This window comes from Chelonia mydas, chromosome 5, assembly GCF_015237465.2.
Source record: "Chelonia mydas isolate rCheMyd1 chromosome 5, rCheMyd1.pri.v2, whole genome shotgun sequence".
Classification (NCBI taxonomy): domain Eukaryota; kingdom Metazoa; phylum Chordata; order Testudines; family Cheloniidae; genus Chelonia; species Chelonia mydas.
This window is the reverse complement of record NC_051245.2, coordinates 57,525,122-57,550,144: the sequence shown is the minus strand read 5'-3', so window position 1 is coordinate 57,550,144 and position 25,023 is coordinate 57,525,122. Positions and strand designations below refer to the sequence as shown.

Sequence of the window (25,023 nt, the reverse complement as noted above, 5' to 3'; positions counted from 1 at the left end):
AACACATGCATAACAGAACTAACACAAGTTGTTTAGATTGAGATAAAGGATTTTTTTCAAGCACCTAAGTGACTTAGGAGCCTACATCTCATCGCCTAAAGTAATTTAGGAGCCTAAGTGCCATTGAAAGTCAAGCTCCTATGTGACTTTTGAAAATGAGTCATAAGCACATTTGAAAATGTTATCCTATTTCCATCAGGAAAAACATGTAGGAATAGATCCTTTTCCCTGCACACAACACAAGTAAAAATCCTGTCAAAAAGATACTCTACAGGTGATGAAGGAAATGACTTCCCCCCTCCCCGCCAGCACATGGAGCCGTGGCAGAGCCTTTATCATAGCCCCTGTGACTGACATTCTCTCCCCCCATAAAGGGGTTTGCATGGTGGATCCTTATATTTGCAGAACCTCTCATCATGTCCTCATCTCTTCCCGAGGCACAGGGAGTACCCCTGCAGAGCACAGCTCTCACTGTGTATAATGGAGGTAGACCCTTCCTCAGGTTTCCTGTACGCTGCCCCAACACAGCAGTTCTTCTGTATTAAGTATCTTTCACCACCCTTACTTGCAAGTAGCCCTAAATCCAAACATTGTAATGTAATATCCATTAATAGTTTTGTTGTTACTTTGGTGTGTTCTGCCGTCTATATGATCACAAGCTTAAAAAGAAAGCTATTTTTTCTTAGTCTACCAGTCTGGAAAATCAAAATGTAAGATTTTTTTTTTTAAATCTTGAATGTGAATGTGTTTCAAAATAATTTAAAATTACAATTTATAACTGATCAAAAATATTTCATATCAGGGGACAAGCTTGGACGGGCCATAACATCCATATTTACCCAGAGAGAGGATGATCTTCTGCTAGGAATCAGCCAGACCATTATTTAGGGGAGAAGTTCTCAAATTGTAGTCTGGGGACAACTGACAATGTGCAAAGCACTTGCTGGTCATCTCTGAAAACCCAGGTGGTCTTAAGGTGCCATAATTTCCTCCTTATTCCCAGCTTCTAGGAGACAGCTCTGAATCTCATCTCAGAATTAAAATGAAAACTATGAACAACCTCTGGGCTATGGTCACCCACAGATAACTCTTTTTAGAAGCTGGACAAAGGCCGGTTGGGATGGAGGTCCACCCTCACTTAGGCAAGACTGCAGATCACTCTTCTCAGCAGAACAACTTCTGAAATCATTACATAAGATGCTTCATTAGACTGCCTTTGTATCCAGCTCAACCCAAGTCAGAAACCCTGACAGGTGAAAAATATAAACTTAAAATAGAGACAAGGCGAGTGAAGTAATATTTATTTTTTTAACAACTTCTGTTGGTTCTTGTCTATCTCACCAACAGAACGTGTTCCATAAAAAGATATCACCAAACTTGTCTCTTTAGTATATAGGGACAGACACAGCTACAACTACACTGCATGCAACAACTTAAAAAAAAAAAGTCAATAGCTCTAAAAGAAAGTTAGCGAAATCTGCAGAAATAACTGCAGACTCAAGAGGGTCTTATTGAGGAAGTAGGATTGCAGTGATAATGCAGTCCTTACAGCATCAGTCCAACCTGACACATACAATGGGGCCTCAGTTGGGTGGAGGATACAGATACAACTGATTTCAGGCTAAAAATTGTTCCTGAATTACCGCTAATCCCAAAAACAGGGAATGATTCACTTATTGAAAGTGACCTATCGTACTTTCACCAAATCCTCATAATATTCTAAATCATCTTAACTCTATACAAGGTTTGAGAGAGAAAGTTACAGAGAGACCCAACTTACACTCCATGCTAAGAATAAATCCTCATGAATTTCAGTGAAAGTTTTACCTGTGCAAAGAATGAAAGATGGGGCCCTAAATCTTGAAAGTTGCATCAAAACAAATCATCATATTGGAAGAGCAACTCTTCCAAGTTTTTAGTCAAAATGCTAGGATCTAAATTCCACAAAGGAAGCTTTTGTGCAAGAAGTGGAGACTGTAAATTTATATACCTTGAAGCTTAAACTAGGACACAATACTGAAATGATTCAATTTTTTGGGATGCATTTTCAGTGATAAAACTGCTATAGACACAGAGAGACAAAATACAGTATGAACTTGGACAGTTATACAACACATGGTTGATGATGGTCTTTGCACAGTACACTGACACATTATTAAATTGGACCTCAGAGACTTATGCATGTATTAAGATCTCAGAAACTCCCTTAACCTCTTGGTTAATTAGCCTTTTCTTATACTGTGTTGACCAAAGTAAGCCAAGCCCCCCTGGTGCTCTCCAGCCAACTCAAAGGCAAAATGGAAAAACCCAGCTTGCAAAATTTTAGTCACATACCTCCTAAATGCTTAGGTCAGGTATCAAATAAGGAATGGACTTTATCAAGGTTTGTGAAACTGACTCTTATAAACAGAATATATTGGGAAAATAGCTCTCACAAACAGAATTTTTAACCAGGAAGGGAAGTTGCTTTATTACCTACTACCAGAAAACAGGTTCTTTCAGCTCACATGCTAAGTGTATGAATCAAATCATGGTATTTCTTTTTTGTAGCTCTAAGTGTGATTAAAATGTTTATTTAACCAGAATAACAAAGTAGCTAATAGTGACTAAATATAGTACCATATATTTAGAATGCTTATATTCATTTTAATTTGTACAATTCTAAAATTATACTGTAGTTAGGTGCTGTAACCTTTGCATGATTCTTGCTCTGTATACTGAAGGAGAATACAAGAAGTTTTGAGAAATACACTCAACTTTCCAGGCTTTAGGCTGCTATGCTTGACTACTCCAGAGATTCTGTTTTGCAAGTATGTATGGGGCCAGATAAGAGAAGGTCTGTAAGGCTTATGATGTTACCAATATACAATATTATATATATCATCATATACATTTTTATTACTATGAACTGTATTCATGTTAAGCTCTTCCAAATTGCTTTTTAGTTATGTTAAGTTGTTTAACCAAAGGGCAATGTGAAGTATTTTAATCTCAGTGTTATGTATAGAGGCATTCCAGAGAAAAAGGACAAGACAAGCAATTTTGGTGATGCTTAGCTAACACAGTCTCTGTACCCAAGCTATAGCTGATGCAGGATGTCTCTAAAGTTTTGCTGATATTTGCAATGCTATGGTAAAAACAAGATAATAACCTATTTACAATCTCCATTCGGTTTACTGCAGGATCTGTATAAGCCTAGCAAAAAGTTTCCAAAAAGGTGTCAAAAACAGAGATAAGAATGATATGTTAGGTTTAAAGTAATGCAACTAAATGGTGAAACCCTCATATGTTGTAAACAACCCCAGTATATATAAAAGGTAAAGTGAAGCTCAAATTTTGAGTCAGTGCGAGGCTCACTGCTGCCTTCCATGCTGGTGGTAATGTATTGATCTTCCTTTCTGTATTATGCAGTTTTAATCTTTGACTAATAACCTTTGAGCAATAAAGCTGATTAAGTCTATATATTTGACATCTCTTGATATTGAATTAAATCAAACCCAAAACAATTGCTATTAATATGCTTTCTTTCACTCTGTCTGTAGCATTCAGATGTGCTCACAGGTGGGAGCTTGTGTATTTTCTAACCATGGATTCTGCATTGTTATTGGCTATTCCAGCTCTCTGTAACATAGGGATGCAGGCGTCTGGGAGCCAATGGCTAGAACACAAGACTGGGATCCAGAAGACCAGGCTTATATCCCCAGTTCTGCTGCTAATTCTATATATGTTGTAGGACAAGTCACTTAATTTCTCAGTGCTTCAATTTCCCCATGTATAAAATGGGATGTTACTTGCCCACCTGTATAAACAACGAGGAGTCCTTGTGGCACCTTAGAAACTAACAAATTTATTTGGGCGTAAGCTTTCATGGGCTAGAACCCACTTCATCAGATGCATGGAAGCTTATGCCCAAATAAATTTGTTAGTCTCCAAAGTGCCACAAGGACTCCTTGTTTTTTTGCTGATACAGACTAACATGGCTACCACTCTGAAACCTGCCACCTGTATAAAACACTATGACATCTATGAAGGACAGGTATCTTAAACATATTAAGTGTTACCTCCCACAAATATAGGATAAGTCATATAGTCCTCCCCTAAAGAACTTTTATCTTCACTGTAACAGGAAGAAGTCACACTTGTACTACATATATTTAACACACACATCTGAGGCTGCTTTTCGTTCAACTACTGCAGTGGTATTTTCCCCCCAGAAATTAAACATACAAATACAACAGCTCACTGTATTGTGTTATGTAGACTATTACTTGAATATTGAATTTTTTTGAAAATAAAGAAAGATTCTGCAAAACAGATTAATATAATTCAAATCCAGAATCTAGTCTGACCTGCATATTACAGGTCATGGAATTTCACTGAGTTACCACTATATTGAGCCCAATAACTTGTGTTTGACTGAAGCATAACTAATCCTTGGCTATTTTCTAGAAAGGCATATATTTTCTAGAAAGGCATCCAGTCTCGATTTGAAGACAACCAGAGATGGAGAACCCACCACTCCCCTAGTTTTCCACTAGTGTTCCAATAGTTAATCATACTCACTGGTAAAAATATGTGCCTACTTTCTAATTTGAGTTTGTTTGGCTTCATCTTCCAACCATTGGTTCTTGTTATGCTTTTCTCAGCTAGATTAAAGAAGCCTTTAGTATGTGCATTTTACTTAATGTGCCTCTATTGAATACAGTTTTAAAAATTGAAATACATTCATTTAGTGCCGGATTCTCCCACCTTTCTTCCCATTCACTAGTACCTTACTTGGCAGGTAGTTTCTTTGAAGTGAGATGATTTGGCTGTAAATTGTATATTTGTAGTTTGATTTAGCAAATTAATAGCTTTGGAAATTATTTAAAAGATATCATCCAACTATCCCCAATCCCTTGGCAAGTCAGAAAAAATCTATCACAGTGAAATTAGTGATAAAGTTTGAGACATAAGGCTGCATAGATTCTCTCTTCAAACACTGAATCAAATTGTCTTCAGCAATTTCAAATGTTTATTGATTCTGAAGAAAAATAATTTAGAAAATCAATTAGAACCTCACCCACCTTCTCTCTCTAATGGGTGAAAGACATTTTATTTTGTATTATTGCAAATTGTTTTTATATTTTTGTGAATACAAAATGTTCTTCTAGTAAATACCTACAGTATAAGTAATTATTCTCTTGTTTCATCTCTGAGGAGGAACTCATGTTTTAACTGCAGCTAGCAAGAATTATTTCTTGTGACAACACTAAACAAAGATAGATGAAATGCCCTGTTTTGAAGTTCTGATGTATAATACACAACACAACTAAACATACACATCCAAAGAGGGATGTTGAATCGTGCAACAGGAAGAGAAAGTTACCAGCAACATAGTGCAAACAAAAATGCTTTGGCAAACAACACTTGGAAAGGCAACCCTCAAAGGAGGAATACAGAACAATCCGAGATACATCTTGAAAGACATGGTGCCAAATCACAAGAAAGTTTCTGTGCATTGGATTTTACTCTAAGCAACACTCAGAAACTAAAGCAACAAAATCCTGACAGCTCAAACTCCATCTCAGGAGCTGTGTGCACTGGATCATGACCTGTGCACAAAAGGTGAATGAATCCATGGATGCCCTGACCATGCTAGATAACCTGGGTGAAATAAGTCACACTAACAGAGAAATAAGTCTTGGACAAATACAGAGACAACCTTCAGGTCTGAAAGCAACTATATCACGTTAGGAAGTAGCATCTTATGGTTGAACTTTGGTGGAGGGATGGACTCAGTCCCAGGGTTGGAGCATTGACCTTGAACATTCCATCCTGCCTCCTTGTTTCATAAAATCAAAAACGCATGTATGTATTGGTTATGCTCTCATATCTTTAATGCACAGCTCTACCCTTTATAAGAAAGGGTATTATTTGTATTACGGTAGCACCTAGAGGACCCAACCAAGATGGGATCAATATCAGTAAATGTATATGCCAAAAACAGCTCATTCACTATATATAGTACAAAACAATCTGTGCTAAAACACTCACGTAACCGTGTTTAAACCAATAAAACAAGGACATTCAAACATAAGGACTCAGAGAGGGTCAGATAAATCCTTAATGCAGTAAAGTAGCATACATTTCTCTGTCCCTGCAACAACCTGGTCTGCTGTAGCCGAGAGACCCCTCAGGAGAGAGTCAAAGTGGTATCCAGCACATCAGGCACAGGCAGCCTTAAGTCAAACTCAGGATTTCATGAGAGCAATAGTGACTGAATCATAGAATATCAGGGTTGGAAGGGACCTCAGGAGGTCAGCTAGTCTAACCCCCTGCTCAAAGCAGGACCAATCCCCAACTAAATCATCCCAGCCAGGGTTTTGTCAAGCCTGACCTTAAAAATCTCTAAGGAAGGAGATTCCACCACCTCCCTAGGTAACGCATTCCAGTGCTTCACCACCCTCCTAGTGGATTTTTTTTTCCTAATATCCAACCTAAACCTCCCTCACTGCAACTTGAGACCATTACTCCTTGTTCTGTCATCTGATACCACTGAGAACAGTCTAGATCTATCCTCTTTAGAGCCCCCTTTAGGTAGTTGAAAGCAGCTATCAAATCCCCCCTCATCCTTCTTTTCCGCAGACTAAACAATCCCAGTTCCCTCAGCCTCTCCTCATAAGTCATGTGTTCCAGTCCCCTAATCATTTTTGTTGCCCTCTGCTGGACTCTTTCCAGTTTTTCCACATCCTTCTTGTAGTGTAGGGCCCCAAACTGGACACAGTACTCCAAATGAGGCCTCACCAATGCCGAATAGAGGGGAATGATCATGTCCCTCAATCTGCTGGCAATGCCCCTACTTATAAAGCCCCAAATGTTGTCAGCCTTCTTGGCAACAAGGGCACACTGTTGACTCATATCCAGCTTCTTGTCCACTCTAACTCCTAGGTCCTTTTCTGCAGAACTTCTGCCTAGCCACTCGGTCCCTAGTCTGTAGCAGTGCATGGGATTCTTCCGTCCTAAATGCAGGACTCTGTACTTGTCCTTGTTGAACCTCATCAGATTTCTTTGGCCCAATCCTCTAATTTGTCTAGGGCTCTCTGTAGCCTATCCCTACCCTCCAGTGTATCTACCACTCCTCCCAGTTTAGTGTCATCTGCAAACTTGCTGATGGTGCAATCCTCACCATCCTCCAGATCATTAATGAAGATATTGAACAAAACCGGCCCCAGGACTGACCCTTGGGGCACTCCGCTTGATATCGGCTGCCAACTAGACATAAAGCCATTGATCACTACCTGTGAGCCCAATGATCTAGCCAGCTTTCTATCCACCTTACAGTCCATTCAGAGTGCTGAAGAGATGCACTCTGCCAGAATGTGCCCACTGCTCAGGAATGAGAAAGGGAAAACAAGGGTAAATCATCAAAGTCGTTAAGGGTACCTACCAGATGGAGAGAAGGAGATGCTGCAGCCAGTTGTAAAATGGCTGTTTTAGGGCCACGCTTGCTTAGCTCTGTCAAATTTAAAGAGCCAGTCCCCAAGGTAACCCTGCATGAAGGCAAGTCAGCAGGGATTAAACAGTCACCAAGAAAGGTACCCCTGGGGAAGGGGCAGTTCTCATTTCATGTGTATCACTACTATGGATATGTCTTCACTGCACAATTAGCCCACATTCTTACCTGGGTTTTCACGGATTCATAGATTCCAAGGGGAGAAGACCTACCCCCTCTACTATCTCACAAAACCCCCTCTAATTTGGATTTGCAGGTTCTTTAAAATCAAGCTGTCTTGAATGGCTGGAGATATAGGTTTAAACACAGGCTCTGATTAACTCTGGCTGGAATGTGACCACTTTGCAGGGAGAACACATGCAAAATTACTCAAGTGCTAATAGTCCTACCACACCCTTCCTACAATTCCCCCACAAATTCTACAGTAATTGGCATAATTAATTGGCAAAGAATCCCAGAGTGTCTCAGCACAAAGAATCATGAGATATGTCACACCTGGATGAGTGCAGAAATAATGAGGATACCGTAATTCAGGTGTGGCTTTTCTGTGAAGATGCTGGCACCTGGGCTACTGTTGATTCCTTAAGGCCTTCCAATGAACAGGGTAATTATTGATTGCTTTGTGATGCAGTCAGCCTATCAGCAGACTTTCAATTCCAGGGACCCTGTGGGTGTGGTTATACATCACAAACCAGAACCATGGGCTAAATATAGAGAATGATATAACTCCTTTCTTAATTGTGCCTAAATAGTGAACCTTCACCAGAGCTATTTAAATAACTTTGGTAAACAAAGATTTAAATGCCAGATATTAAGTTCAGTTTTAGGATTGACTAAACATATTAGCAACTTTAAAAACATTTAAAATACGCTAAATCCATATTTTGGTACTGTGACGGGGCGCACTCGCCACGCAGTAGAGGGGAAGGGGTTAACGCCACATTGTGGGCTGAGGAAGCCATACTGGGCATGCTCCAGCTGTACCAGTATAAAGGAGAGCAGCCCAGCTAAGTGTGAGAGAGATGCTGGTGGGGAAGGATGTGTACCAGGAGCTCCTGCTGAGGACAGCCTCCAGCCTGGGCCAAAGGGGAGCGGAGACATAGACCCCAGCAGCCCATGGAGCGGCCACTGCTGAGGAACTAAGAGCTCCCAACGGCTCCTGGACTACAATGCCCGAGACCACGGTAGGAAGTGACCTGGGGCGGTGTCCGTGTGGTATCTCCCACTGAGGTAAGCTCGATGTGTTTTGGTGGGACTCCCCACTGATCTGGTAGCTGGTTGTACCACCACTACTAGGGCTTTGGGTCGGGGCCTGGTGGAGTTGGTTGGGCCCATGCCCCCCTACTGGGTCTGCCTATCCTCCAGCCAGCGGCCCCCATAGATCCTGGCCATTGGGACACACTGCCCTGACAGTAGTGGCAAGTTTCCTGGACTCTGGCCACTAGGCCATACTACCCTGAATGAGCAGGGCATTTTCCATAGACCCTGGCCATTGGGCCACTGTACTGCATAGCTAGTCCAAGATATGCGGACTTGAGCTGAGGGAGATAGGCATGTGCGCCAGCCCCCTATTCGCCAAAAAAGACAGGCGCACTCACCCTGCCCCAGATGGGACCCACCTTAACTGTGTCACAGGTACATATATCCTAGTATGTTATCTTTAGACTGGATTGGCCCTTCAGAGCTGTTAGGATCCATCAGGTGAGCGTGTATTTTGAAATGCGTACAGATTCTGAGAACATGTGTGGTACTAATTACTAGTTATTCCAATGGCTATACTTCATAGCTAGTGGCACTATAAAATACTGTTTTAAAGTTTGTTCCCATGTCTGTTCTTCTGAGATGCTGAGTACCCTTCAGTATGCCTTGCTTTAAGTGGGAGACGAGGGTGTTCAGCACTGAGCAGCAGCATAAGGTCCTATGACTCATTTCAACCCAGATTGAATCTTTACAGCTGAGCTACAACCCATGAAAAACATGGCTCTATAATGGAATTGCAGATACAGCCTTTCAATTAGAGTAGTACTAACTGCACCATTATAATTAGAGATGCACTGACCCTCTTATAGCTCTTCTTTTCACATCAGGAGAAGACATTCTCCTTTTGCCAGACATTAGTCAGTTTCCTCTACATTCAGTGAAAAACAGGTCAATAATTGATTACCAAAAATTTAGTTTCTTTTACCAAAAATGTAGTTCAACTTCATCCTAACCTCTCATGAGCTGTTTCATTTACTGAAATATATTCTTGTTTGTTGTGACCCAAACAATTTGATTTTAGACTATGATAGGGTTAACAGTGCATTGGCGTCTACACTTTATACTGCTACTTCATTTCTCATTATTTATTATACTGCTAATAAAAAAGATACCAAAATATCATCATGTCACATTAACCTGACAAGACAAACCTGCTCATGTTTCAAAAGAAGTATTTTAACATTTCATTATGCAAAATAGTTGTGGAGCATGTAGTTTGCCAATTGTTCTGTAAAATCTCTAACTAAATTTTGATTGGGCTCAAAGGCACAACATTAGCAACAGTGGAAAAGCCACTGAACATTTTAATATTATAAAATGCACTTTTGGGCTAAGATACTTTGTGATCCAATCAATATAGAAAAGCCATATAACGTTTCTCTGAACAGGATTGTGATTCTGCTTGCTATCTTCAGAGTTGTGGCCTTCTTGCAAATTTATTAGCTTGACAAACAGGGCTACCAAACTCAGAACTTAAAAAAAAAAAAAAAAAAGAGAGATTGAACAAGAAAAAAATAACCCAGCCCAGAGCTGTTTTCTTTAGAGTAGTTACCGTACACACACAAAAAATTAAGAGAATTTTGTTCAAGATTAGCAAGGTTAGGTATCTTTCTATCAAAGACCTCTTATCAAAGGTGTTTTTGTCACCTTGCTGACAAAATTGTGAAGCAGCAAAAAGCTTAGAATAAATGGTGTTTTCTGTCTCTGTTCTCCTTGTTTACCATAATGTAATATTTTAAATGCCAGAAGGTTACCCATGACACCTTAATTTGGTCCCCTACTGCATATTCATTATGATACCACCTTTAATTGCATAACCACATACTATTTGTCCAAAGCACCAGAAAAAGACAGGAGCGAATGGATGTGGTTTCATTAGGCTACAACTTTATTCACTTAAAATATCTGGGAGGACCTGGCAACAAACTGTACAGTGCACGTCATCATCCTTTCCTTAATCATTTCCATAGAACCCCCCAACTAGTCCCAGCTACCCCCCTGCTGGGATCCCTCTGCCTTCCCCTCATATGAAGTGATGGGGACTATAAAAGGAGGAGGGTTGTCTCCCTGCTGTAGGAGACATAAAAACCTGAACCCCTGCTGCCCCTTACTCAACTCCCTTAAAGGATGCTTTCTTTGAAATCCTTTTTTCAGTCCATTTCACATGAAAACCATATTCCTTCCATATCAAGTACCTGCACTGGACAACCACCAGAAGGAGGTGCCAGCAAAATGCTTGGCTGCCGTCTCTTGCACCCTCACCGGGTTCCCAGGTGTTCACTGATTCCTTCCTTTTTCACTGAGGTGAACAATATTTGCATCTGGTGACAGCACCCAGGCTGCCGAAAAGACTACAAGGGGCATCAGTTGTTTCCATAGCATGCTCGTCCTTCCATGCCTGCTCAGGATTGCCTCACTTCCTAGACCAGAGGTGGGCAAACTATGGCCCATGGCACTGTCCTGCCCAGCCCTTGAGCTCCCGGCCAGGAAAGCTAGCCCCAGCCCCTCCCCTGCTGTTCCCCTTCCCCTGCAGCCTCAGCTCGCCAGGCCGTCAGCGCTCTTGGAGGAGGGGCTGCAAGCTCCTGCTGGGCAGCGTGGCGACATGGCTGCTGCGACTGGGCAGCATGGCTGCTAGTCCTGCTGCTCTGAGCGGCATGGTAAGGGGGGGGAGCATGGGGGTTGGATAAGGGGCAGAAGGTCCCGGGGGGCAGTCAGGGACAGGGGGTGGTTGGATGGGTTGGAGGTTCTGGCAGGGGGGGGGCGGCCAGGGATGGGGAACTGGGGGGGTTGGATAGGTGTGGGAGGCCTGGTGGACCTGTCGGGGGCAGGGGTGTGGATAGTGGTTGGGGCAGTCAGGGGACAGGGAGAAGGGGTGGTTGGATAGGGGGTGGGGTCCTGGGGGGAGTTAGGGGCAGGAGGTCCCAGGAGGGGGCTGTCAGGGGACAAGGAACAGGGGGGTTGGATGGGTCAGGGGTTCTGAGGGGGGCAGTCAGGGGGCAGGAAGTGGGAGGGGGCAGACAGGGGGTGGGGGCCAGGCTGTCTGGTGAGGCACAGCCTTCCCTACTCAGCCCTCCATACAGTTTCGCACCCCGATGTGGCCCTTGGGCCAAAAAGTTTGCCCACCCCGATCTAGACTCTGATGTGAACCATCCAACGACCTTGAAGCCCTGCCTGTGTACCACTTTACAATACAGAGCCCATAAGTCCACACTACCACTCAATTGCCTCGGCTACCTGATCCTGAAAGTGGTAATATAAGAAAATTTGCTGATTCTCCACTTGGGTATCATGGACATTCTGTGTGCATTTGAATGCCATCACCTAGTTGCCTGAATCACTTTGGCTCCTAGCCACAGCTGGGCCGCAGCTTTTGCAGCCCCTACCTGGAAAGAGTGGGAGCCAAATTCTTGTGCTGGTAGCCCCAACTTTGTAAGTCCTTTTATGAAAATTGAAATAAATGTTATGCTGTGAGGGCCTGTCCATCATTATGACTAAAAAGGGGCCCATCTCCAATGGGTGGTCTCACTGTATATGTCATTAATGCCCTTACTGGGCAAATTCTGGACTCCTGTAGCTTTATGGACTCACATTGGATCCTGATCAGTTTTCAAGATCCTCAAGGTTAATATGACCAACTGCTTTTCCCATTGTAAATCCAAAGTCTTTCCCAAAGTATCACTCGATGACCTAGGCATGAGTTCCATGAATCTAAAAGATCAAAAAAATTTACCAGGAATGAAGTCTTGAATAAGGCTGCCTCTTGTCTGCTTCTGCATATTTGATAGAGAACTTGCACCAAACCTCTAAACCTTTGAATTGTGATGGGATGACGTGGATCCTTTCTAGGTTCTACGTCCTAAGACCATCCCACTAAAAACTTCCAGACTAAGAACCCACTACGAGGATCTGGGTAACCCCTCATCTTACTGGCAAAGGTAAGGCCTGTTAAGCAATCAGAGATGGTAGATTATGCCAGCCAACAAATTGCCATAGACACCATGTATTGCAGTATCTATTCTTCCAGGATAGTCCATCAACAGGCCTTCCTTCTGATGAAATTAGACAAAATATTAAAGCTCCTGTTGCAAGTCCTAAATGTTCATGGCACTACCAATCTCTGTAGTACGCCAAGGGTCCAATACACCAACAGGCTACTCTGTTAAATTGATTCAGACATCATTCCCAGGCCCCCAATTCCTGCATCCTCTTTCCTAACACTTATAAATGTTTGGGCTTTGCTGTTCCCATGGTGGCAACTGAAAGTTTGGTGCAAATTGCCCACCCCAGGGCAACCATTCAGGGTGCAAAATTAAGATGCCCAATAATAGCTCCCACACTGTAACCTTCTTTGCCACTCTAGTCTTGATAATCAATCCAAGAAGTTTCCCCAAACTATCCTGGGAGAGCCTAGGTATACCAGCCGATATATCTATCTCAATTCCCAGATATGTGAGTTTTGCAGAGGGTCCCTCTGCTTTTTCATCAGCCAGAGCTACCCCCAACCTACCAGCCAGGGACTCAAAAGTGACCAGTAGGCTGTAACACTCCTCAGAATCTGCACTGCCTGCAAACAAGAAATCATCCAAATAGTCTACACCTGCTGTAAACCAGACCCCATGTCACTGCCCACCCCAACATTGTACTGATTTTTTCAAATGCAGGGTGGGAGATGGACCAATCTAACAGAAGTGATTTATCAAAACTGACCTCAAGACAGAAACCAAATAGGTTAAAATCAGAAAGATGCACTGGCAGTAATTGAAAAGGAGTACTTGTGGCACCTTAGAGACTAACAAATTTATTTGAGCATCAGCTTTCATGAGCTACAGCTCACTTCATTGATGCATGCACTAGAAAATATAGTGGGGAGATTTATATACACAGAGAACATGAAACAATGGGTGTTACCATACACACTGTAACAAGAGTGATCAGGTAAATTGAGCTATTACCAGCAGGAGAGCCGGGGTGTGTGTGGATGGGAACCTTTTGTAGTGATAATCAAGGTGGGCCATTTCCAGCAGTTGACAAGACCATGTGAGGAACAGCGGGGGGGAAGGGGGAGGAAATAAACATGGGGAAATAGTTTTACTTTGTGTAATGACACATCCACCCCCAGTCTTTATTCAAGCCTAAGTTAATTGTATCCAGTTTGCAAATTAATTCCAATTCAGCAGTCTCTCCAATTCAGAGTCTGTTTTTGAAGTTTTATCTACTAATGTGATATGCCATCATATGCCAGTAATGCCCCTCTGCCATGTACGTTGGTCAGTTTGGTCAATGTACATGGCAGAGGGGCATTACTAGCACATGACGGCATATCAGATTGGTAGATGTGCAGGTGAACAAGCCTCTGATAGTGTGGCTGATGTGATTAGGCCCTACGATGGTGTTCCCTGAATGGATATGTGGACACAGTTGGCAACAGGCTTTGTTGCGAGGATTCTTCAACCAAAAAAACTTCAAAAACAGACTCCAACGAGAGACTGCTTCCTTCTGACGGCTCCACTACCACCTCTTCCCCTTCCTTTTACCCTGTGACAAGCGAGGGAGGAGGTGTGTATTTATTCTTGAATCTTCTACCATAATGGGGCCTACCCCAAAAAGAATTGCAGGTAACATGGTCCCAACAGCACAACTTGCAAGCATGTTTAAATTTGAAGATGCTCTGAAAACACCCACCTTCATTAAAAGCTCAGCAATGTTACTCAGAGCATCAGGTCTCTGTTGGGCTTGCCGAGTAATACATGTGAACAGTGCGAGCACCCTGTAGTGTCATCACTCCAACTACAGAAAGTGATGTAGGATGTTCCATCAAATTTCAGCCTTTGTTGCAGCCCTCAGTCTAAAAACTGTTCATCGTTAAATGAAGCCATTCTGCCAAATGTTTTATATGCCAGTCAGATTATGTCCACATAGTTGAATAACAATGGGCTTCTTTCTGGTTATTGCCCTGAAATAACACCTGTGTAGATTAAAAAAGCTCCTTCCCAATTTTCCAAGGTTCTAGCCTCCCTTGGTTGCTTTGATTTGACATTGCTTTGCTTGTGATGTCCCATTTTGCTGCCTGTCATAGTTTCCCTGTGGAGCAGTGATAAAATACCTATGGATTCACCTCTCAATATTTTATCTTTAGTACTGAAGAGAAGGTCAACTCCCACTGGGTCTGATACTCCCGCATAATAACATTGCTGACTAACCTCCATGGAATCCATCGCCCCAGTAAATGAGGCCTCGGGCAGGAGGTTGAGGGGAGGTAAGTAGCTGCAGTTGGAAGCAGTAAGCCATTCCCCCATGTCACGTCAGTCTTCCTTCTATGATCCCTAAGTGCAGCAAGGATCTCCCCTGAATGCAGCACCATGCTTTCCCCAGTCATGCCCATTATACTTCTCTCCCCTGAACTCTCCTGCCCCTTAGCCACCCTTGCTGTAGTTTCAATCACCAGCAGTGATAGTGTCTCTTGCCATACTCGTGCTCTTCTTCTTGGGTCCTAGAGAGCTCATTCCCCTGGTCTGGCTCTGCTTGTCCTGTAATCCTTGAACTGCTGCTGAAACAACTTCTTCTGCAACACAATGCATTGCTTCAATCAGTTCTTAGCCTGCCCCCGCCCCGTCCTTAATGCTTGTTGTCCTGTACCAGCAGGCTTCCCCCACCTCCTCCCGATGACCCTGCTACTCACATGACAAAAAGCGTCCACTCCTGGGTTCCTCTGCTTCACCCCTTTGGAGGGCAGCCCAACTGAGCAGTGCCCCAGCCCAGCCCTCTCTCACTTATATAGGAGGGGATTTTCACACACAATCCATGCTGTCTACAGAAGCGCAGAGCAGGAGATTTCCCTTCATTCCTGCTGGAAGGGGGAGGATTTCCTTTCCCCTTTCCTGATTGCGCCTATATGCTGGAAGGTTTTTTCCAGGTGGGGCGGGGGGGAATTCCCCCTCCCCTCTTCCTGATCTCACCAAGCTGCTATGGTGAACAAGCATCTGGAATTGCTGACAGGCTGCTTGTACATGGAGATGCTACAAGTGCTGGAAGCTTGCAAATCTTTACTGCTCCTATTGCCAGCCTGATCCCAGTAAATGAAGCCCTCTCTGGCTCTGTATTGTGTATAAATACCCACCCCTTCTGGTCAGCAGCAACGGCAGTGCAGTGACCTTCCCCTGACCTGGCCCCAACTGCTTCCTGGCCTTCCTGTCTGTCTCTGTAAACTTCCCCCTCCTCCTCACTTGTTGTGGAGGCAAGACCTCTTACAGCTAGCCAGACAAAGACCCCCCACCCCACATGCCATGCTTGCATGGAAGGTTGCAGTGAACGCACTTTTTCACAGGATTGTGTCTCATTCAGAACAGAAGATAGACCATGCTCTGGGAATGAGTCTAGATTGTGTAGTTAAGGAGGCAGTTGTTTGTACGACCCCTGCCTCATTTCTTGCACAAGCTGGAAGGTCTAGTGAATGAGGCATGGGATAACAGGAAGAGAAAGAAAGGTCTTGTGATTAAGGCAGTTGACTGTTCAGAATCAGATTCTATCACTATCTTTACCACAGAGTTCCTATGTGATACTGGGCAAGTCACTTAAACCAAACTTTTCACAGGTGGATACTAATTGGGTATTATTTTCTAGATGCCCAGCTACAGACCCTCGGTCTGATTTGTGGAAAGGCTGAGCCCTCATAGAAGTCAATCAGAGCTGTGCTTGGAATATATGAAGTGCTATTAATGTTGAGTACTTTGAAAAATCAGGCTCTTGACATCTCAGCACCCAAAAGTAGTGGACAATTTTGACATTAATCTCTTTGTTAAATAGGCTAATAGAATATAAGTGGGACAATTTCAGGTATTCACATACATGAAGGAAACATTAGGTTTATAATTAGAAACTTTGAGCACAGCATTACTATTATAATATTGGATTTCACTGAGGACTTGTGTGTGAATAGCCCATGGTATAACTGGGCCCTTGACTAGCGCTGGGATTTTTTTCGCCACCAAACTATTACTTTTTTGTTGACAAAAAAAATGCAGATTCAGCAACACCAAAACATTTTGTGAATTCAAGTTCATTTTGCTGAATTTCAATTGGGAAAAACACTGACCCCTCCCCCCCCAAAAAAAATCAAAGCTGCTTTTCATTTTTTTCTAAAAGAAATTTCAGTTTTGCAATTAGAAATAAATGTTTAGAAACTTTTAATTTTAATAAAAAATGTAACATGTTAAAATGCTTGAAATCTAAATGGAATGTTGGTTTTTAGGTTTGGCCCCAAATTAGGTATAGTTTTTATTTCTCAATTTAGTGAAAGTTTGAAAAGTTTTGTTTTCAATTTCACCCAAACTGATTTTTTCCCCCTCATATTTTCAGAATTTTTAGGACATTGAAAAATCCACTAGTCATCCTTTTCTTCACTCCACTTTAATTTTTTCTTTCCCAGGCCTATATTTCCTCCTTTTATTTCTCCTGTTTTCTTTAACTTTTTTAGCATCGTTATTAATTCTATATAGTAAAAACAAAGACAGAAGTTGGAGGAGGAATAGGAGGAAAAAATGGAGATGAAAACCTTTATCAACAAAGTACAGTGGTAATAATTTGAATTGGTTCTTTATGGTCTAAAGTAATCTCTTCTAATCTTTCATGATAGGTTAGGTCCATTACAGGTGCAATTCTATATCTAATCCCTAACAGTGTATGCTAATCTGTTCTATCCTATCCTTTTATCTTCTCGCATCAGTAGTACATTTTATTATACTAGTGTCAGAAGTTTAATGAAAGGAGACTCTTTTTTCCGACACTAACCCTAAGAAATATGCCTTCCTGAGTTATGATTCAACTAAATACAAAAAGTCCAAAAACAATTCATTTCTGTGTCCATGCATATTGGATGTTTGTCTACATGCACATGTACTTAAGGCTACGATTTAGTCACAGAAGTTACAGAATCCACGACTTCCAAAACCTCCATGACTTCAGCCCTGGGAGCTGCAGGGTCCCACAGTGGCAGGGAGCTGTGAAATACCCTTGCTGCCTAAGGCAGTGGTGCCCCCAAACTTCCGGTGGCAGGGGGGGACCCCCACAGCCACCGGCCACAGGGGGATTCCTGCAGCTTCCCAGACACTGTCGGCGGCATGAGGGACCCCCAAGTGCCCCAGCCGCTGCTGGCCACAGAGGGATCCCCACAGCTTCCCAGACATAGGGGATCCCCAAGGTCCCTAGCCACCGCCAGTGGCAGAAGGATCCCCACAGCTCCCCAGCTGCCACCTCCGGTCACAGGGAGATTTCCATAGCTCCCTGGTAGAGCAGAAGGACCCTGCAGCTCCCAGCCACAGGTGTGTGGGAGGGCTGGAACTCCCAGCCATGTGGCTTTTTTATCCTGGATGTTTTTAGTAAAAGTCAGGGACAGGTCATGGGCTTCCATGAATTTTCCTTTATTGCCTGTGATCTGTCCATGACTCTTACTAAAAATATCCATGACAAAATCATAGCCTTACGTATACTTATGTGTTAGTAGAATACAAATTTTTACTTATTTGAGCTATGCTCTGCCATTCCTATTTTCCTTTTTCCACCTTAATCGTTCTGTTCTCTAACTTGCCCTTTTACTATTTAACATTTACACGGTGGTAAATAATAGTGTAAGCACATTGTGCATGGCACTCTGCAAACATACAGAACATCCCTGCCCCAATAATCTTACAATCTGAAAGACGAGACCTAACAGGTGAATGAAACAAGCATGGTGGGTATCAGGCATTATATGGTGTCATAAATAAGGGTAGGGTAACCACCTTTCTGTATACAGTGCTATAAAATCCCTCCTGGCCAGAGGCAAAACCCTTTCACCTGTAAAGGGTTAAGAGGCTAAGGTAACCTCGCTGGCACTTGACCCAAAATGACCAATGAGGGGACAAGATACTTTCAAATCTGGAGGGGGGGGCGGAAACAAAGGATTTGGGCTGTCTGTGTGATGCTTTTGCTGGGAACAGATCAGGAACGTAAGCCTTACAACTCCTGTACAGTTAGTAAGTAATCTAGCTAGAACATGCATTAGATTTTCTTTTGTTTAATGGCTTGTAAAATAAGCTGTGCTGGAGGGAATGTATATTAAGGTTTTGCCTAGAGGGATTCTCTGTTTGAATCTGATTACCCTGTAAGGTGTTTACCATCCTGATTTTCCAGAGGTGATTCTTTTACCTTTTCTTTAATTAAAAGAATTTTAATTAAGAACCTGATTTTTTTCATTGTTCCTAAGATTCAAGGGTTTGGGTCTGTTCACCTGTACAAATTGGTGAGGATTCTTATCAAGCTTTCCCCAGGAAAGGGGGTGTAGGGCTTGAGGGGGATATTTTGGGGGAAGATGTCTCCAAGTGGTCTCTTTCCCTGTTCTTTGTTTAAAACGCTTGGTGGTGGCAGCATGCTGTTAAAGGACAAGGCAAAGCTTGTACCTTGGAGAAGTTTTTAACCGAAGCGGGTAAGAATAAGCTTAGGGGGTCTTTCATGCAGGTCCCCACATCTGTACCCTAGAGTTCAGAGTGGGGATGGAACCTTGACATATGGTAATCAGAATAACGGGACTTGTACAATTCTTTGCCAAGCAGGAACAACAACTGTCATTTGACACGTGCCTAGGCACTTTATTTCTTCTCCTTCCTATCCTACTCCTTTTTCCTTTTGTTTAACAAGAATCTGGCTTAACTAGAAAACTGTGTATTTTGGAACACTGCCTGCTGCCAAAAAGGCAGCTAAAAGCAATGTCTCTAAATAGCTCAATGCTGGTACAATTTTGCCAGATTTTCTAGTGTCTGATAAGACCATGTTCTGTGCCTGAGTTTCTCCAAGAGTAAGGTTGCAAGTGAAAGTCAGCATCAAAGACACAGGGTTTATTTTTTCCCTTTGCTGCTCTTTTCTCTCCCCTCGTGGGTGTTTGTCTTTTTGTCTTCTAGAAAACCAGATCAGACTTTAACAATAGCAATAAAAAGAGCTCCAGCCCATCTCAACCAACTTCTTTTATCCAAAAAGGAGTTATCACTATCTAAAAGATTGTCAAACTATGTTTTTTCTCTTCTAAATACTAAACTGGAAAAGGAACAAGGGATGTTGTTAAAATGAAGGCCTTACTTAATACTTTACATTTCAAATGCTCTTCTGCTTTTCTACATCTTTAATCAAATCTTTAAAAGATGTTTTTAAAGATGTGCTTCCTATGGAATTAAGCAGGCTGAACTTCTGTATACCAAACCCTGTTTAAAACTGTTTAACATTGGACGGTGACAGGGTCCCTTTGAAACCTTTGCACTCATTTATTCCATCAAAGTTAATACAACATGCAGGAATTACTGGGTGAGGTTCTGTGCTCTGTTATACAGGACGTCAGTCTAGATGGTCATAATGGTCCCTCCTGGCCTTAAAATCTATGACTCTATTAAGGAAAGCTGCCAGATGCTGCCTCCCTGAAGAAAGTAGGACCTATGCTCCCCCTCTAAGAATATCAGTTTAGATGGGGGGTAGTTCCTGCCATAGGGGCAGAGGCAAGCTGCGGTGACAAAAAATGGAAATATCATATGAAAAGATGTTCTCTGGCAATTTCGATCATGCTGAGTCAAATGCCAGAATCAAATTTGAATCCAGGCCACTCTTTGGGATTGAATAAAAATCCAAACTCTGATTTCTAATTGTGGTAGATTTTGAATATGCTCATCTCCACTCCTGTGATGGAGTGGATCTCTTAGGAATAGAGAGATCAAGTGCTCACTGCACATACAAGCTTCTGTTTCCAATTGAATAAGCAAGACAAAGATTAACTTGCGTATATAAACAATCCAGTTTTTGTACTAAATAAATTTTCATTTTTATATATACACACACGATAAAATTCAACTTTGATCTTTGGTAAGCAGAATCTATAGCACAAGAACAAATTGAATCAGTACAAATGTCTAAAGCACCCACTGTATGTTTTAGGGCCAACCAGTATTTTGCCACATATATGCTATATCATGCAGGAGAGCACTTAAAGATAAAGGTTAATCCATTGTAATGAATTTGATTCTTTATTTTTTTGGCTTAAGACAAACAATTAAGATTGAAGAGTTAATGATATGATGAATAAAGAGTGATTCCTACCAACCCACACCTTTTTATTAGGTGGTTAACATATATCTTTACATTCTGAAAACCATCCACATAGATCTTGATAACTAATTATATAGTGTATTTTTATTTGAGTTACAGCTGCTTAATGTGCTCTCTGTGCTCCTTTGTGCACTATAGGAAAAAAAAAACCCTTCCTTATGTTACATATACAAGCTATTTCAAAATGAGTCATCATATCTAAAGTGTGATCTAATGGAACCTTATTTTAAGAATATTTTTGTTTGTCAAATTGGATGTTCTACTGAAAGTTCTGTGCTTTATTGCTATGTTAATTATGCTGGTAGATACTAATATATAATTATTTGAATCAAACTTTAGAAACAAGCATCTTTCAAAAAAATTTTTAATATTTCCATTTCATCTTAAGTGCCAGATGTCAGGAACTTGAAAATATGTGTATTTTGGTCTTTTGGTCCTTCCGAGATTTTTCTGACTCAGTACAACTCTCATCTCTTGTGGATATGTATTTAGCCCCATTGAGTGAACAAGCTTTAAGGAGCAGTAATCTGTGTTCTTCTAAAATGAATGACTAGACCACCTGCACTTTTGGAAAAAATCTTGAAGAGCCAAGTAATGGTCTCTAGAGAGGAAAATAATTTTACAGAGGAATTTAGGAATTGCCATACTGATCAGACTAACAGTCCTAGTTCAAAATCCTGTCTCTGGTAGTGACTAGGGCTTAATACATCAAAAAAGCCTATAGTGGACTGTTATGAAATTGTCTGTTTGTCCATAAAGGAATTTTTTCCCTATCACTAAGTGGCTTGGTTATGGAACAAGATCAAAAATCCTTCAAAAATGCATCCTATCTAATGTAATTGTGGGTGTTCTCATACACACACATCTAACTGGCCTGCTTCTCAGGCATGACCAGGATGCTCAACATGTGCTAAATTTGTGTTTCAGATAAAGGGCAACACCATGGCTTTGATTCACTTGTCATTGATCTTGTTTCCTAGTGTTGTTATCTGACGGTCTTACCCTAACATAGATTACCAGTCCATAATGATACCATGTTTCAACACCTTGAACAACCCAATAGTCTTTATTTTTCCTATATTATACCTCCTTTTGCTCACATTTATTCCCATGAACTCTGCAATATCATGCACAGGCTATCCTAAGTGTATACAAATCATCAAGTTAAGACTTCTGCCACCAAAACTTATCATGGATGAAATAGCATGCATATTATATATATATTTCTGCCCAGCTGAACTCACATTTGCTTGGCACCTTTACCTTAAGAAAATTAGTTGATGCATCCAGCTTACAATCAGCTGCTATGAAACCATAGCACCCGATAGAAGCACAGGCAATTAAAAGAATATGTATGGGCATCCAATTAGTTTACTCATTGACTCACCTACAATAGACAATGTCCAAAAGATGCAGCCAGGAATATGTTAGGTCTAGCTAACCTCTGAAGCACACCATCATGAATACGGAGAATTTGGAAACGTTTAGGATAAAAGTTGATATTTTGTATTTGCATAGCATTACTAGTGTGGTGAGTCTACTTGCTCTTTATTGGGTGACCTCTCCCCCGGACATAATGATTTAGACAGCCAGGACTGGATCACAGGTCACTCTTGGAAACATGGGCTTTGTGAAGTTGCAAAGGAAAGTGACTGACAGAACAGAAAGACTGGAGAGACAAAAAGAGGCCACAGCAGAAGTGGCCCAGCAACACTGCTGCCAGTAGACTGCCAGCAGAGGAAAAGGACAGAGGCGGAATCAGGTGACAAGAAAGAGGCTAAAAAGTTGCTTAGTAGGAGGCATTGCTTGCAGTTCAGTTGGTGCTAACATGGCTTAATTACAAGACTAGACAAAACCAAATCACATTCAGTACCATGTCACAAACTGTAACTGAGCTCTGTTAAAAGCAATAAGAACCAGACTTTCTGTAACATTGCTCCACGTGGTTTGGTCCTGTGTAGTCTTGCAAGTAACCAATTTAGCACCCATTCAGCTGCACCCAATGTTGACATCTGTTGTGAGCAACAGATGCATTTCTCAGTGTGGACAAGAATGAAGGCCCCTATTGTCTTTCTCCTTCCATGGTCGATGGACTGCCTGTTTGTTCCCAGGCATCAGTGGATGATCTGCCTTGACTCCTGCCAACTTTCACCTGCTAGTTAGCTGCCAGGAGTGTCTGTTCTAACTGAGGGAGGTGGGGGGGGGGGGGGGGGGGAAGGCAGCTATCAAGAGGCAACAAGAAAGTAGTGGATCAGGGTGCAAGCTACTCAGAGGATCTGGGAAGGGTGGCTTGGATGGAATCATCTTATCAGGGTTTGAGACAGAGAAATGAGATGGGAAGGGAACAGAAACAAGGGGGGAAAAAATCAAACCAGTCCGGTCAGAATGCTAAAATTCACCAGCAATGTAAATTAAAATTTGATGCTTAAGCTTTGCAGATGCTGCCATTTTCTTGATAAACATGAAGCAGCCCAAATGAATGGCCATCAGAAAAAAGGCCATCTTCACATGCTGCACTTATAGCTAAGCCTTCCACAAAGCCAGTAAGCTGAAACAGGGATAAAATCTACTGGAGAAGAGCTGTCCTCTATGAAATACTGTGTATCTTTTAAAGTGTGAATTATAAAATGGATTTTAATGAGCCTACAGACTGCAAATGAATTTCTTGTACACTGTGTTTGGCATGTAGGATTCCATTCTGGGATTTCCTGTACCTAAAATTAAGCATTTTCATACAGTGTTTCAGAATTTCATATCCAAATCCTACTTTTAAAAGCAGATGATTTTTTTAAATGCAAACTGATATGGACTTCTGTAGCATTTCTAACTGTATGTTGTTCAAAATGTCAAGTACATTCCTTGGTTGCTGTATTTTTATAAATTGTATGTTGTAGGATAATGCAAAGATTGTTAGTAAAGAAAACTAATTTGAGCCGAAAACAGGAGAAAGTGTTACATATGGTAGACAAGGTAGGAGTATTGGTGGCTACAAAGTATAAAAGAACTGTTACACACATACACACTCTCTCTCGCTCTCACTCTCTCTGAATTCCCCAGCTGGGGTGAACCAGGATAGTTCCATGAAGTCAATAGCACACTTTTTTTTTTCTAAACATCTTTCAGATGCCCTAAAGACAAAGTTGAATATTAATTCTAGTAACATGTGAGCAATATTTATGATGACAAAACATTAATCCCTTACAGATATAGGAATTGCACTTCATCCTGGCCTACCTAGTACCCATTTGTTCTTAAAATTAAGAGTTCAGAGTGGGAAGCTATCCCTTTGATGAGCCTGTCCAATTAAATTAGATTATATTGCATTACACTAAAAACTATCACTATGTCATTTGAACATTTCCATTGAATCCTTGATTATTAATTTAAATAGTATTTATCCAGCTGATTTCCAAGGACAGTCCCAGAGTTAAGTGACCTTTTAATTGGATTATAAATATTCAGACCTTATTTAAACTCTATGATTACTTTCCTGGGGACTCCATATCCCTGTGGAAGCCTTTAATGTCATACCCAAACAGCATATACACTGTAGTGTAAGCCAACAGGCAGACTGGCCCTTCAGCACAACATAATAAATTCTTCAATTTTACCCCACTTCATACACTGTGACTTTACTAAGGAGGACTGCATGGGAGCTTCATCATTGATCCAGTCAAGTATTGCTTCTGATGCAGATTCCCCAAGGCTCAAATGCAATGCCACCACAAGTCTCCCAGCGCTGCTTGTCAGGAGAAAGATGGACAAGATATTGCAACTCCAACCCAGCACCCCGCACATGGAAGCCCATTTAAAAAAAAAAGAAGACTAAACATTTGTTAGTTAAATTCTCAGTTATGAATTTGCAAACCAAGGACATGCAGCTGTGAAATCCTCATCTGAAACATGTAATGCTTCAACATTCAAATTCATAAATATTTCAGATGGTATACAAATGCAGCAGCAAACAGCAAGAGAGACCTCCCTGGATGGAAAATACACTGTAGATAAAGTGGATTTGGGCGAGAGGAAGGGGGCCCTCACGTTTTGAACAGGAAACAAGCTCAGCAATACAACCAACCCTAATTTAGACTGTTTTTGTAATGTGCTGTCAAGAGGATCATGCTGGGTGATTCGTTGTAATGAACTCC

The 25,023-nt window shown here is 41.7% G+C and overlaps 2 long non-coding RNA genes across 2 annotated transcripts in view; one reads left to right on the top strand and one right to left on the bottom strand.

Moving 5' to 3' along the window:
* Positions 1 to 25,023, bottom strand: part of LOC122465982 — a 366,320-nt gene that overhangs the window by 134,894 nt on the left and 206,403 nt on the right. The gene's annotated exons all lie outside the window — the stretch shown is intronic.
* Positions 8,434 to 16,966, top strand: LOC122465981. Its single transcript, XR_006291145.1, has 4 exons — positions 8,434 to 8,725; positions 12,602 to 12,690; positions 14,892 to 15,011; positions 16,376 to 16,966. It is a non-coding gene; the product is annotated as an uncharacterized LOC122465981 (long non-coding RNA).